Raw genomic sequence first — 15,189 nt, forward strand, 5'->3', positions numbered from 1 at the left:
ATTAAAGTAACCAACTGTCTTGAAGGTGGTTTCTTGGCCTTGGCACAATATTAAGAATATCACAAAATTACCCCAACACAGTTGGGTTCCAAGCACTCCTGTCCATTCCCTTTGCAAAAATAAACAGGAGCCAATAGTGGAGCATGAGCACATCCAAGTGACACCAGGCAGTGAAAAAAGGCAATGAGCGTGAGAAAAACAGAAAATAATCCCTGATTTGTGTTTAAAGATACTTTAAAAAAATTGGCATCACGAGTGCAGAATGGGAGCAGCTGACTGCAACCAGTTCTTAAGGAAGGAATCTTCGGGTAATGGGAGTATTTATATCACTCCATTACAACGTGCCCTAGCTCAAAAATTGGATAAAAGGAAAAATTAGGATGTGGAACAGATTTATATAGGTTTCTCTGGGCTTCTTTTCCTTACTTATTCTTAATGGCTCTGTGGGTTTATTGTCAGTCCAAGCTGAAACGAATCATTCCCAATCTGAACAGGAGACAATAATGTCATGGTTGTGGAAAGGCAGACACCGTACTGGAAATATAAAGAGGAATTTTGAGGGCCCATGAAGCAGCTCTTCTCCACTCAGCAGCACAAATCCACAGCTAAATGACCATGGAATAACTGGAGAAAATAGAGCCGAGGACAACAATAATGGTCACAGGTCTGGAAACCACGACTCGAGAGAAATGACTGCAGAAAATGTGAAATTTAGGGAAATGGCTGAAATTATTCTTAAGACTCCTCAGCTACATTTGCTGGAGGAAGAAGAATTCATTTTTCCGTATGCACATAGCCAGAAGAAAAAGAAATCCAGAATGAGAAAGCTACAAACGAGACATTAAGAAAAACAAACAAAAAGAAGCCCACAATTCTTTATTGGAGAGGGTCGCTAGCAAGGAATAAGTTACCTGGTGATTGTGGACTCTATTTTCCCTGCTCTGATGAATTACACTTATTTAGACTTGACCACCATAAATGTAGTGAAAATTATTTCAGCCAACTGGACAGAAAGAAACTCTGCGATTTCATAAGCTCCAATTCTTTCTTCGTCTTTAACCAGGAACAGAAACAATCTGCAGGGAACAGGCAGAAACGGCAAAAATCAGGGAGCAAGGAGGAGAGAGGGAGTGAAACTCCGCCTCGAGTGTGGTCAATATAATGTGGTTGTTCAGAGAATAGAACACCTTTCTGCTGTGTCCTTCCACAGTGCCCAGCACAACGAGTTCCTAATTGAAGGAAACAGTCACTAAATAAATGCAAACCTGACGGTGTAAAAAGCTCACGTGGCCCTGCTGGATGAGTTTATTCCACAGGCTGATAAATTGCAGGATGAATAATGTGTTTTGTAATTTCTTTTTGGTCAGAAGGATGAAATTCGCTGTAATGTTTTTTTCCCCTCTGTCGAATGACAGAAAAATTCTGGTAATATGCTGCCAAAGTATTTCAAGTCTCATTTAGCACTTGTCTACTGCAAGCAGGGTCTTTATGTGTTGTCACAAAAGAGTGACACTTCTGGACACTGGATTTTCTAAATCAAGAATGAAATGGCAAGATTACTTCAGTTGGAATGGAGTTTTACACCCTTGACTTTTGAATAATGGCAGTAACTTTGAATGGTGAATATTAGGATGGCAATATTCAGGTCCCTTTACCTTTGTTTTCTATCCACATATATTTGTACAAAATCTAGTTTTTCGCTCCCCTATTCAAGCATTCCAGCAATTTTTCTTCAGAGGAACAAACCCATCATTTGCACTGAAGAAATTATAGTAATTCAATGGAGAGTATCAATAGCTGAAAAAACCAAAATACCGTCTGTCAGCATCCACATCTCCTAGTCTTGAAAAACTTGAAAAATCTTGGGGAAGTTGCCAGAAATCTTTCCTTAGACCTCAAAGGCATATGAACAGAATATATATAATAATTGCCTGGCAGAACTAGGAATGTAGACACATTTATAACTTGCAGCAGCAGTGCAGAGTACCTAATAAAAACCTGTTCTAAAAGACATTTTTAAGGAAGTTGATCATCAGCACCGGAAGCTGCTCTCCAGTAACAATTAAGAAAAAATTGCAATAGAAGGAGCAACTTGCAGTGTTACAACAAAAGAACATGATATAATCTTTATCTCCCTCTGTGCTCACAAAAGGAAAAAAAAAATAAAACAATGAGTTCACAGAATATTTACAGATTTTCTGTTCTTTGTGCAAAATATATGCCACTTTGTAAGTGACAATGACAGCCTGAAAGTTTCTTTTTCTTCCACACATGGTCTTTCTAATTTGTGATCCGTAGTTCAGGCACCTGTGATTTTACATTATTCCCACTTCAAATCCTGCTGAAACACTTGCACATTTTTGTGGCTGTAAGTGTTGATAACAGCTTTTTTGGCAAGGATGGGAAACTCTGAGACGCACTTTTATATTCCCTACATGTAGAAACCTTTGCAGAAAACCAACCAATAAACAGTGGAACAACAACTCAGGGAGGCTGGAACTGGATAATCTTTAAGGTCCCTTCCAACCCAAACCATTCTGTGATTCTGTGAAATGGTTCATGGATAAAACACTCCTGCTTTCTTCCACATCCTTGTTAGCAGGGTACAATATTCCTGCCTCTCTGGAAACCTCCACTGAAGCCCCTGGGTGTTGGATGCCTTCAGCCTGGTGGGTTGAGCCTCCATTGCATTCTCAGTTTTAAAGTATTCCTAATTTTTAAATTTCCTTCTACCAGACTCTCACAGAGCCTTTCTCCATTGTTTGAAATGTTAATTTTATTAATAAATGTTGGATGGTGCCACACACGCAGTACACGACGTAAGTAGAAGATTAGTGATTGTTAAAAATAATTTTAAGACATGGTGGTTGAAAACAAATAGCTTCCATTTCATTCTAACTGATGTAATCCATTACCAGGGTGCAACTTCTACCCATGACTGCTCCTAATTAGCAGTCTGCCTAATTAAAAGTGCACTGATAACTTCTCCCTGGAATCTCCTTTGCAGGAGCTCAAGTCCATCCATGCTGAGTGGCACAAATGAAACATAGACAGGAATTTCAAATATTTAAAAGACAATTTGTGTTAGGGGGAAATAATTGTGGGTGGATTTTCCACCCTGTCTGGAAGGAAAACAGAACGTAAAAACTCTTTGATTCCTCTGGTTACCAGGTTGTCAGAGAATCATTAGGGCTGAAAACAGATCATTGAGCCCAACCATTAACACAACACTGAGCCATGAGAAGTCTAAAGCTCGAGGTTAAAATCAGCTTTCCATAAATGGAGTGTTGTTGAATTATTGTCGTTGTACTGCAAGCAGAGCCAAACCCACATTACCTCACACAGGCCTTTAAATACACCAGGACTTGGTGCATTGTGAAGACAACACACCTTCAATCCAAGCTAAGCCAACATGGGACCCTCCAAGTGCAGGGATTCTGGGATGAATGACCTGACCACACTTCTGTTATTTTGTGTTTGACGCCTCTTCTCTGCATTCCTTGGTAACATTTCCTTCCCATCAATGAGTATCCTACTGAGCTTTCTGGGCCTCTCCGAAATGCTGATCAGTGACCACCTAAATGGCTGGAACAGGGAATGGAGACAGACAGGAAATTCCATCAGTCTTGATTTAGGATGGAAAACTTGCAGTGCCACCTCCATCCAAGCTGCTGAGGATGGGTTTGTTATTTGTTCATTCTGAATGCTAATAAGGTCAGCACACACGTGGCAGTTTTGAGGCAGGAACCCAGCACCTGAGTGAACACAGCCCCCATCCCTCTGTGGATCCAGGAGGCTGGGGAGCTCAGAAATGCTCTGAACTGAATTGGTAACCAGAGACACACAGATTTTCCTCCAGAGCTTTGTGGAAGCATTCCCATGGTGACTGTTAAAATAATTTCATTATTATATCCCAATCCGTTAGCTAGGCCAGGCATTCCACATCCCTGAAGGTCAGCAGTAATTAATCACAGCTCGGGTGATGATAATGAATTATCTCTTTGCCTTCCTGAAAGGACCAAGCAGCAAACTCTCCCCAGTGGTCTCCTGAGATCTCCAGAGACAAAGTCCCAGCCAGGTGACCCATACCACTTTTACAAACAGTGAGGGCACCAGAACAAAATCAGATGCTCTGCATCTAGACTTGATTCAACACTCGGATAAGATGGAACTTAAAAATCCCTTGGAGAGCTTATAAACATCTGGACACTCATATTCCCTATTTTACTTTTTCTATAATTAATCATGATTAATGAATAGGCAAGAAAAGTGTCTGGATTTAGTACCTGAGTAACATCAGCAGCAAATGTTTAACTCATAAAGTTTCTTGCTTTCTTCTATGTTCAGTCTTATGCTGTTATAGCCTTACTCAATTATAGTTGAAAAAGCCTTGAATCCAAGTTCAGACAGTATTTTTGAGCCTATGGATTAATCAGTGGATTACTGTAGTATTTTCTTTTTCATTATTCCTTTGAAATAGCAAAATAACAGCTTCAAAGAAAACAAATAACCATGGCTCAGGTGGATTCAGTGGCAGGCAGACTTGGTGACCAGACAGGTTTCCAAACACAGCAATGGTGTGATAGCACATTTGAAAAGCTATGGGGATATTACACATTTATTCCAAATAAATTAAATAAATTTCAAGTGCAATATCAGACTATATTGTTTAAATGTCATCAGATGTTTCTACAGGCACTTATCCAAATTAAGGCCAATCCCCAATGATTTAATGATATTTAGAAATAAATTCAGACTCAATTTCCTATTTTCTTCTACATAAAAGCTTTACAGTAATCCACTCCTTACAGCAGAGTCTCACACACTCACACACAGAAAATCCAATCAAAGATATGCCAGTACTGATATGCAGTAATAAAACTGTTATTGAAGGCAAAGTAGGAATTGGGAAGCAATGGTTTGTCTAAAAAGAACTAAAACCAAAAGGGTTCCTAAAGGGGACCTCAAAAAACGGCAGGTTTTTCTTTCTAAGAGAAACCTAAAAAACCAAACCAAAACAATGTTTTCTGTAAGAGAAATGGATTTCACATGAAGTGATTCTAAGTTTACTGCTTTATTTTTCTTAGTCGCCATTTGTAGACTTAAAAACACAATAAAAACCTCCGGGTTTAGGCACATCTTTCCTTGTTTGATCCTATCAGAAATTCATGCTCTGTGACAGAAATTATTCTATATTGCACAGAATATGGGAGTGTGAAGAATGCTAAAACAAACACTTACCTGTGAGTTTTACATGTAATTCCTTTCAGATCTCCTGTCCAAACAAAGGTGCCAGGGGTCTGTAGGGATGACATTTAACAAGTGAAAAGAAAGCAGAAATGGGGTCTCCAACCTGTGACTAAATTCCCTCCTGTGAGAAGAGAAGGAAGGAAGGAAAAGAAAGAAAGAAAAAAAGAAAGAAAGAAAGAAAGAAAGAAAGAAAGAAAGAAAGAAAGAAAGAAAGAAAGAAGGAAAAGAAAGAAAGAAAGAAAAAAAAAGAAAGAAAGAAAGAAAGAAAGAAAGAAAGAGAAAGAGAAAGAGAGACAGGAAGAGAAAGAAAAAGAGAGAAAAAAAGAGAGAAAAAAAGAGAGAAAGAGAAAGAGAGAGAGAAAGAGAAAGAGAAATAGAGACGAAAGAAAGAAAGAGAGAAAGAAAGAAAAGCAAGCAAGAAAGAGAAAGAAAGAAAAAGAAAGAAAGAAGAAAATAGAGAAAGAGAAAAAAGAGACAAAGAGAAAGAGAGAAAAAGAGAGAGAGAAAGAGAGAAAGAAAGAGAGAAAGAAAGAGAGAAAGAAAGAAAGAAAGAGAAAGAAAGAAAGAGAAAGAAAGAAAAAGAAAGAGAGAGAGAAAGAGAGAGAAAGAGAAAGAAAAGAAAGAAAGAAAGAAAGAAAAAGAAAGAAAGAAAGAAAGAAAGAAAGAAAAAGAAAGAAAGAAAGAAAGAAAGAAAGAAAGAAAGAAAAAGAAAGAAAGAGAAAGAAAGAAAGAAAGAAAGAAAGAAAGAAAGAAAGAAAGAAAAAGAAAGAAAGAGAAAGAAAGAAAGAAAGAAAGAAAGAAAGAAAGAAAGAAAGAGAAAGAAAGATGAATTAGGCATTAGGCAATGGTACCATGTGAGAGCCACTATTATTTGTCAATAGCAAATAGCACCAATTTGATCCCAGAACTTCATGACCCCCAGTTTGCTCCAGATCAATTTAAAGCCTGCTAATTCAAGAGAAATGTAGCCAGAGCAAACAGAGGTAACAAAGTCTCAGTGTGGCCTTTGAGTCCATCTGGCTCCTAATCCAGGCTTCCAAAGGAACGGTCTGAAGGAGGTCTTGGCAAGCAGGAAGGAGCCTGTACAGCAGTGAAAAGCACGGACAGCATTTCCCCAGCAACTGCCCTGTGCTTTTCTTCCTGCTGCTCTGCTCTGTCCCTCTCCCTTCCCATTCCCAAACGATTCCAGCACTCCCCTGGGAACACCATTCCAGCAGGATGCTGTCTTTAGTACTCTTTCTGACCCCTCAGGTGGGTTTCTGGCTCTGTTTGATCTGGGATGGACAAATATTGCCACCAGGCTGAGCTCAGGGCTCAACAACGCGCTTTCCTGAGCTCTTCTTTTTTCTGCAGTGAGACATCAAAAGCAGGAAGCTCTAACAAAAATTGATTTTTATTCTTAAAAGGCTTAAGGTTTTATGACACATAAATGTTATAAATGGCCTCTGTGAATGTTTATATTTTTCTTTTGTATTAAACACATGTTCTTATTAAATAGGATGATTGATTGATTGATTGATTGATGAAAAGCAAAGTCGTATCACAGCAGAATTTAATACCTAGGATACTTTTCCTACTGAGCCTGCATTAATTTCTACTGCCATCAGAACTTTGAAAAGTGCTCTAATGCTCAGCTACCATCTCCCACAAGAATGAGAAATGTACAGTAATGGTTTTAAGGCTCAGAGCTATTGTCAATATTGAATATTATGGTGTTAAAAGCAAATTAAACTCAAAATGACAATTTTTTCCCATCCCCAAAGGGGCAAAAACAGAACTAAGTTTTGAATAAAAATGTAAGGGCCATGAAACGTGGTTGAGTTATCTCAGTTAAATACTGGGCACCATTTTTCTTATCAGAATGCTTTCATAATTGAGATAGGGAAGCATTAGTACAACAGTCACACTTTTGTATTGATCTAAGGTGATTTCAGAGCATGTGGGACTCTCTGAGGTACTTCAGCTAATATAATGCAAAATTTCAAATTACATTACAGTAATGATGTGACAATACACTGAAATGCAAAAATCCCTGATAGCTGTGTTTCCTCCATCATCCATATTAATAACATGGTGAAATATGAAATGGTTGTTGCTTGACTCCTAAATACACAATTGACATAGTTGCTCCTACTGATATTGCCAATTCATTCCACCTGGTTTGACTCTTGATATAATTCTGTTGTTCTGTGTTTCTGGAACATTTCCACCTGCCCAGGAGTAACCTCTCTCCTTGACTTGTGTGGGTTTTACTTAAGAGAACAGAATTTCACTCGAATGATATGATCAATTATTGGTAAAACACTTTCCTTGAGAATTTAAATGGACTACAGTAACATAGAGAAAGTTTCTGAGGCCAACATGCAGAAAAATCCCATAAAATTGGATTTGTTCTCTGTTACGAAAACTTTAAGGACTTGTTACAACTTAGATCTCTTTCGTAACATTTGTACCACAGCAGTTTTTTCTCTCACTTCAGACTCCAAAAAGGAATGTAAACACTATGAAAAATGGCATTGCCAATCTGGATATAAAAGAGGAATGTGCAAGTGTAGTCTCCAGCATAAAATTCAAGATGACATCAGCATGCTGGTGTGTCCTGCTCAGACTCCCCAGGAAGGCCCAGACCTATTGCAGACTACTGTGCAGCTGCAGGAAATTAAGTAATAACTAATTTTATTATGTCACAAGGAATAAAACCCAAGTAAGCCTGGATATCACAAGACTTTCTTCAAGATCTTCAAATCTGATAATTGTGAACTCATTTCTCATCTCTGATTTCTTTCATGAAACTTTTACTGTCTTGTTATGTCTTTAATCCCAAAGCTTCAGTATTCGTGTCTCCTAAGCTTAAATTTATTCCTTGAATTTAATTTAAGTCTTAGTTCAGTGAACCTAAAGTTCTGGTTACATAATTTGCCAGAGAGTTAAAGTTATTTAGAATGCACTAAAAGGAAATGGGGATAATGAACTTAAACAAATGTCTTTTTAAAAGTATCTGAGTATTTTTTTCAGAAGGGACTCATGGAGGTGCAAATGCCTGCCTTGAACATGGTGCTTGCAACTCAGGGCTGAACTAACAGTGCCAGCCTTTCATTCTTGGCAGGATATTTAATGTTTCTGTAAATAAATATCTTAGATATGTGCAGTAAAAATAATTGGGGTTACCTCAAGACAAATGAAAAGAGTATTTTTATTCACAGAATTACAGAATATTCTGAGTGGGAAGGGACCAGTAAGAATCACCAAGTCCAGCTCTTCAGCCAATGGCCCATATGGGGATCAAATCCCCAACCTGCCCTGACCAACTGAACTAATACCTCAAGGCCTTTTTCATTCCCTGGTATTTTTATTTTATATCTCTTAACCTTCCTTCAAAGTAGAAATTAGATTTAACACACTCCTCTTCCACAAGCAGAGAAAAATATACACAACAAAATGCTATGCAAAGGAATTTTGTTTCCTTCAGTGCAGAAGAAAGGGCCTGATTTCTGCTCAGGTTTAATGGGCATTCTAGGAGGGGAATTTTTCCAAACTTGTGTTTGGAAACATCTCACCCTGCCTGTCTGCCTCCAAACCTACCCAAAACCCAGCAAAGAAACATTTGTACATGATGGGGACCATAGCCTGATCCACCTGTGTGTCCACAACTTCTTTTGAAGTTCTTTCTTCCACGGAAACGTGGCGACACGAATCCAGGAACAGGGTAACAGGGCTTCCAGTGGTACATACTTCCTCGTGGTTGAGGAGCAGAACGGTGCCAGTCTATTTACAAATCCTGGGGCACCTTCTCCTCTGCATTCCCCACAAAGGGGTCAGCCTTCAGAGGAAGTGCTGGAATGAACAATGGCTTGTGGGAGTGCAAGGGTTGAGATGCAGCAGGATATTCCAGAGGGAAGGTCTTGGACCCACTCAGCACCTTGTGAACAGCTCCTTCCTGCTTCAGCCATTATTTTGTTACTCCAGTTCAAGGAAATTGCCCATGACTATTGTTGCAGTATCTCAAAGATTCATCCAGAGACTAAAATACTCTCCCTGAATTTTGTTCCAGTCCTTGTCAGCCAGAAATAAAAGAGCACTAAATGCACTTTAAGCACCACTGCAGTTTGCATAGCCAGATACTGGCGTAGTTCCAGTCACTTGCTGCAGGTATTTGTAATAAAGATGGATTATCAGCTCCTCACATTCCTTATGTCTTCCAGGGCACAGTTAATCCAAACAGATGCATCTGGACGTTGCAATGAATTAAGTAGTAGTTTTTATTGCAAAGCCCTTAAATTAGATCCTGTAGAACAGGCCATTGAAAAAAATGAAAATGTAGTCAAAAGAGAAATTGAAACTATATGACACAGACACTGGATTTAAGATATTAATTTTATTAAGAATTAGATCTGGTCTAAGCCCACTGCTGTTTGTGAGTCAGCTGGAACTTTATGTGTTCCTTACTTTAATTCACCTTCAGTATAACAACTAAACTATTTTTAAAAGGGCAAACTCAGTCATCATATGTTTAAATCTTTTCTTTGATTTTTTTGAATTTCTGGATGAAATCTTTGAATCAACAAAAGTTTTGACATGTCATAGGATATGAGTCCCCCAGGGAGTCCTTTAACCCCCATCCATGATTGTGCTTCAGCTGGGAGTTTTATTCATGTCCTTTCATCTTCAAGGGGCCGAGGCCTTTGACTTCAACTTTTTAAACTTAATATTTGCTCTGCTGTCATGCAACAGCTCATTTTCTTGGTTTCCTGATTGTTCTGGTTGCCTGTATTTTTATTTTAATTATTTTTTTAAAAATTTTTGAATGTTTTGCAGCAACTTTCTGGCTTTCGCCACATTTCCTTCTCTGAAGGTGATGGTGAGTGTAGGGATGGTGCCTCCTGCCATCCAAATGTGATTGAAATGTGATATGAAAAGGAAGATTCTACATTTTCCATATCCTTTCTCTCCTAAGAAAGGACCAAAACGCAATGTGACCCAAAGTCAACATGAAATTTAAAAGATATTATAGATCCCCCCAAAAATATGTACCAGAGCCCTGCCTCCCACCTTGCTATAATGATGTTGCCCACACATGGTTGTGATCTATCAAAAACTTCCCTTTAAGTGGTGCTATTACTTCTGAAATAAATAGAACCTAGATAAATAAATAAAAACCCCATGGTTTGTAGGCATTCCTTGGATGGCCTTCACCCATTTCATGGATATTTGCACTGCAGAAAGAAAAAGCATCATATAAGCTCAATAATAGAGGCATAAAATTCAGAAATTGCTAAATTCCATTTTTTTTTTTTATATCTTCTGAATACTTAGATTGTGATTCCATTTTAGCAAAAAGCAGCATTGAGCTGGGCGAAATTAGAGAAACTGTTGCCTCTCAAAACAGTGGGTATTTCTGTGAAGGCTTTTTTGGTTGAGTTGGCAATTTCAGATAACAGTCTTGGTAATGAAAATGTTGAAATAACTTTAACAGCCCAAATGGCACCACTGCAATAAACTGTGGCATAAAAATTCAAACTCTGTTAGAGCATATAAGCCTGGCTTAAATAGAGCAAAGCCTTACTTAAGTATCATCTTTTTATTTGTTTGGATTCAGCATATTTTGCAAGCAGAAATGTGAGCTAATATAAAAAGAAGTAATGATTGTCGGGAGCCGAGTCCTTCCCTTTCTTTACACTAAAAATAGACTGTGAAATGGAGCGTTGCCTCAAAAACACCTCCAAGCAATAGAGGAATAATACAGCCACCCATAAAGCAACACATTATCAGAATCAGCTCCTTTAATGGCTTCATTTTCTTCTTCCCAAAGTCCCCCCCATAATGAGATCTAACAGAGTCAATTCATCACCAGGAACCAAAATATTGGTATCTGCTTTAACTTTTTTTTAGGTACTTCTGCCTACTTTCCTTTCTTAAAATAAAATAGGAAAAAACCCTCAAGCAAACAAACGAACAAAAAAACCCACTCCAAAACCTAACAACTACAAGCAGACATAAATAATTTCTTTTTCTCAAAGGCAAAGCTCTACTTTACATCCTGGCTGTGACCAACAAAGCCATCAGCTCAGGAAAATGGGTCTCATTCAGACGGCAAAGGGGACTTCAGGGACTTCTGTATCCAAGATGAGTCTGTAATAATGGAGTTCCAAAAAAATTTTAGCCAGCAAATCCTTACTCTGAGCTATGATATTTCAGAATCGTCTGCATCACCATCCAGCTTTCCTCCTGGTCTGGGTTGTGATACTTGATGTTGTCACAGAACCTTTTTGGTATTTAAAAATTTGTTCTTCAGTAAATCCCACACACTGTGTCTCGGTGAGACAGAAATCAGTGATCATTAGCACATCACACTGGCTGTGCTGGGGTCCATATAAACTTCACACCACAGGTTTAATATCAGGTCTGCTAATTACAAGGAGACAGAGAGACACAGAGAGAGAGAGACAAAGCAAGAGATGGGAAGAAAATAAGAGAGAAAAAACCTGCCAGTGGATTTTAATGTCAGGTGAGGAGCCAGACAAAACCTGGAACCACATGGGGCTTGTGAAACAGGAAAGGAAGGCGTGGCTGAAGGACCATTTTTAAACTTTCTGCTGTTTTCCCTGATGTGATGAAATTGCTGGGGTGCATATGCGCTCTGCAATGTCCTGTTTGAGCTTAACCAATATTCCTGGACGTCAGTGGCAACGTTTCTCTTTCCTTTTCAGTCCCTGAATGCAGCACAGGCTCTTTCCAATACAGGAAATGCTGACCAGCCTTACAAGAACATTTTGTACAGCCACACACCTCACCAGTGCAGCACTGAATGTTGGACTTGATGGTCTTGGAGGTCTTTTCCAACCTCAGGGATTCCATGATTCTGTACCTCCAGGGATACATCCAACTTGTTAACCACCAACAATCCCTGAGGGTTTACTGAAGTGGGGACACAGCTCTAAATGTTGCTCTTCTTCAGGGATAAATTCACCCAGCAGCCAAATTATTCATGGAGCTGAAAAAGTAACAGCTCTACTAACAGTATCTGTGCCTGGAGAAGCTGTGGCTGTCCCTGGATCCCTGGAAGTGCCCAAGGCCAGGTTGGATGGGGCTTGGAGCAACCTGGGCCAGTGGAATGTGTCCCTGCCCATGGCAGGGGATGGAATGGGATGATCCTCAAAACCCCTTCCAACCCAAACCATTCTGAGTTTTTACGATTCTATGCAGAAAGAGAGAAAAGGCTGAAAGGAGATGAGAACAGCTCACTTTGTTGGATGGAGACAAGAATAGCTGGCATGTGCATGCAGATCTCTGTGTGGAGAATGCTCCTGCCTTTTCAAGGAGTCTGAAGGTAAGCAGTGAGGGAGGAGGAACTCACACAGAGCAGTGAATAAAAGCAACAGAGAAAAAAAGCTTTTAATGGAAAAGGCAGGAAACTGAAAGTTTCTGAGTAGTATTAAGGGTACTTAAGGCTATGGGAAAATGTATTCTGTCCTGCTTTTTAATCTTTGACAAAACAATAGATTACTCCCCTCAGGCATATACTTTACCCCAGTATATCCTGATAGCCATTAGCAGGTCATGTATCTTGTTTGACCGTCAACATTCTGGAATACACATTTGTGAAGGCTTTGCAGGCATTAATGTAATACCAGGATATATCTGCACAGAGCCTGGTAAACAGGCACAAGAAGCTTCTTTCCAATGCAAACTGAGAAGCAGAATTTAAAGCAAAATATCCAGTATTTCCAATCTCATCATATCTCCAGTCTGCTTTGGTACATCAGGTAACATCAGGCTGAGAAAATGCAGCACAGAATCCCACATGGTTTGGGTTGGGAGGGACCTCAAAGCCCGGCCAGTGCCACCCCCTGCCATGGGAAGGGACACCTTCCACTAGGCCAGGCTGCTCCAAGCCCCATCCAACCTGGCCTTGGACATCATTTGTGCTCTGCTTTTCTTCCCTGTGTATCATGGGACTGTGCCTCTGCTTGCCTCAGCTCCCAGCTGGAGACACCAACTCCAGAACAACGGGCTAAATTGCCAGAATAGCTTCTTTAGCTACTGTGTGAAAGGCAGGAACTGGCAGGTTATTTATTTGCTTCCATTCCCATCGACAGTCAGCTGGGAATTCCTGTGTTTGACTTTATGATCACGCTCAGTTGGAATTTTTGCAGCTGAGATGCAGGAATGAATATCTGCTTGCAGTTCTGTCACATTTTGCTTTATGCACCTCATTTCTTTTCTTTTCCTAAGTCATAATGAAAAAAAATCGTAATATCATGAGCTTGTTATCTGCAGGGGAAAAAGGAATAATGGGATTAACTCAATCAAAACATTAGATTTGTACAAGTACAGAGACTTCTGACTTTTCATTGTTGATTCTTTGTAAGAAACAGTGAATTTCATGCAATCACAGAGTGGTTTGGATTGGAAGGGACCCCAAAGATCATCTATCTGTGAATTAAACTCTTTTCCAAATCTAACAAATGATCTCAGCTCAGTGTCACCTGGACACTTTTAGCTGCAACTTTGCATTTTCCAAGTGCTGCAAGAGCATTACCTACATTCTGTTAGCACAGCCCAGGTGGTAAAGCTGCCCTGGGCTGCTTCTCCAGGTTGTAGCTCTCACTCCAGTTTTTGCCAGTTTCTTAACTGTCATTTTGCCAGATTGTACCCTAAAAGATAGGAAAGGATGTACTTACAAACTGCTTCCAAAGGGGAACTCTGAAACACAGAGAGTGGAAAAGACAAGGGAGCAGATAAACCTATAGCTCATCTGTGCAAGGCCTGGGCAGCTCAAAACCTCTGCTCACTCTTGCCAGGCTTATGTTTATTGCTGTTATTTTAAAGGTATTGAGGGAGTACAGGAGCAAAGGAGAAATGTCATATTATACCCATAGACTGAGGGTAGCTTTTTTGCCAATGGCTCTTAAATAACAGAGTATAAACCCATTAATCCCATTCTCATTTTATCTTAAGTGCTAACTGCTTAACTGAGATTTATCCCTCTCAGGTAAAGATAATGGCCAGGGGATTTCAAGTAACAAAACCCCCTATTACAGTAAATTAAATTTGTATAGCTGGACATTAATGGATTATTTTATTAGACTAAGCACAGCAGATATTTAGTCCACTTTCTGAAATATATATTATGTAGTCACCGGCTATATCCATGGCAGGAATATTCCCACGGGAGGTACAGTACCAGTGGAATTCAGACCAGGATCTCTCCTCCTTCTTGTGCAATGGCTGAAGGAAGCTGCAGTTGCCACCTGAACACTCCTTCAAATGAAGAGAGCTCTGAATTATTACCCAAATCTTAATGAATTTCATTATTAATTTAGTTCTGATCCTACACGTAGGAAGGCATAGCTCTTGTCTGAAAGCTTCACTCTGTTGTTTTGTGTGTAAGAACAACTTTTATTTTCCTTGTTTTACTGATTAATTCCAGTCCAACTCTTCTTTCCTGTGAAGGGACAACAAAAATTGTGTGTTGTCCCTTTGTCTGTCCCTTGTCCCTGTCTGTGTTCAGGGTGTAAGTACAACATGTGTAATTCCAAATACACTCTGGGCTGGACCTGGGGACATGGGCAGGCAGCACCTTTGTCAGGCTGCCAGGTTTGGCTGCTCCAACATTTCCTCACTCACCTTCCAGACATTCTGGAGGGGAAGAAAAGGGAAAGGCTACAATGGCATCCTTGGTTTCCTTTAGCAGGCGACATCCCCTAAATTTCCTAACTTATTTTCTGTGTTTTAAACTACACAGGTGATTTTAAACTACAAGAGAAACCAGATGGGTAACAGAAATTCACCTCTCTGTCCTCTCAGATCCGTATTTATCTTGAGAGCATAGCTTATATTTGTATCCAGTTTTGCAAACTGCTGTAAAAAAAAAGATGCTGTAAAATGTTGAATTATAATGTTTTCATGCTCACCCACCTCCCTGTTTTTTCATACAGG

At 39.5% G+C, this 15,189-nt stretch overlaps 1 long non-coding RNA gene across 1 annotated transcript; it reads right to left on the reverse strand.

Moving 5' to 3' along the window:
* Positions 1-915: 915 nt before the first annotated feature.
* LOC125330401 lies at positions 916-5,380 on the reverse strand. Its single transcript, XR_007205498.1, has 3 exons — positions 5,242-5,380; positions 3,337-3,585; positions 916-1,076 (listed from the first exon to the last, which is right to left on the reverse strand). It is a non-coding gene; the product is annotated as an uncharacterized LOC125330401 (long non-coding RNA).
* Between the last annotated feature and the right edge of the window lie 9,809 nt (positions 5,381-15,189).

The sequence above is a fragment of the Corvus hawaiiensis genome, chromosome 9 (assembly GCF_020740725.1).
Source record: "Corvus hawaiiensis isolate bCorHaw1 chromosome 9, bCorHaw1.pri.cur, whole genome shotgun sequence".
NCBI classification, from domain to species: Eukaryota; Metazoa; Chordata; class Aves; order Passeriformes; family Corvidae; genus Corvus; species Corvus hawaiiensis.